Here is a 1094-nt window from a genome sequence, read left to right as displayed (position 1 = left end):
GATATTCAAAGCTTGTCTATTTATTCTGTCTGTGTTGTCAGAGTTATTACTATGACGGCTTTGTGTTTTGTGTACTGCGATCGGCGCCTTCATAAAATGATATTAATGCCATTGTGACCGGCTGCGTAATGATTACAGGTGGGAAAAAAAACATACTTAAAAAAAATACATGTACCAATTAACTTTTGGCAGGATTACAGTACAATAGGCACTGTGCCTAATTAGGTCCATTGCAAGTTTCCTTTATTATTATTATTATTATTACGAAAAAGTAGAGGCCAATGACAATCAGAAAGCCAATGAAAATACAACTTTACAGGAAGTGTTTAAGCGCAATAAAAACTGTCTCTCTCACTTTTGGGAAAACTTACATAGCTTGATACTGCGAAGTAGACGTGGGGTCCGACCCTGTCTATGAGCCTTTAGGCGTGACGTCAGATATTCAGGCTAACTGCAAAGACAACAAAAATGTGACACAGGTTCATTATAAAGTCCAGACCTAAACAGCATTGTTATAACGGACCCAACACTATCAGAACATTTAACCCCACCATTAGAATTGCTAGCGGGTGCCGCGAGAAGCATCTCACTCAGAGAATTTATTATTTTAGGCGCAGGTATCAGCAGAACTATAGGCCTACATCACGACCAATGGAGATGGAGAAAAACAAATAATCACTTCTGATCGGCAAGTTTTCAAAGTTTGTCTTTTTTTTCGATCGAACTTCTAACAAAGGCCTATACTTTTTTAAATTCAAAACACATAAAAAATATATAAAAGTTTTACAATTGTAATAATTGTTAATATTTTCAACGGCCTCCTCCATTTCCCCACACAGCCGCCCGTTCCTCACCTAACAAAATGGTGTCCTGATCAAGTTTATCTTTTTCTTCAAATAAAATCATTCCAAAAGATTTAAAAAATAAAACTACACACAAAATAGTGTCGATTATTAGGCCTATGCTATCCACTATAATTAAGCCTGTAACTGTGATGAACTAAAGACTCAAATTAGGCCTAAGATAACTCAACAATAAGTAAGATGTATTACCTTGAATTTGATGAAGTACACCGTGCCTTGACCACAATGCTG

This window comes from Asterias amurensis, chromosome 6 (genome assembly GCF_032118995.1).
Source record: "Asterias amurensis chromosome 6, ASM3211899v1".
NCBI classification, from domain to species: Eukaryota; Metazoa; Echinodermata; class Asteroidea; order Forcipulatida; family Asteriidae; genus Asterias; species Asterias amurensis.
This window is presented reverse-complemented; position numbering follows the sequence as displayed.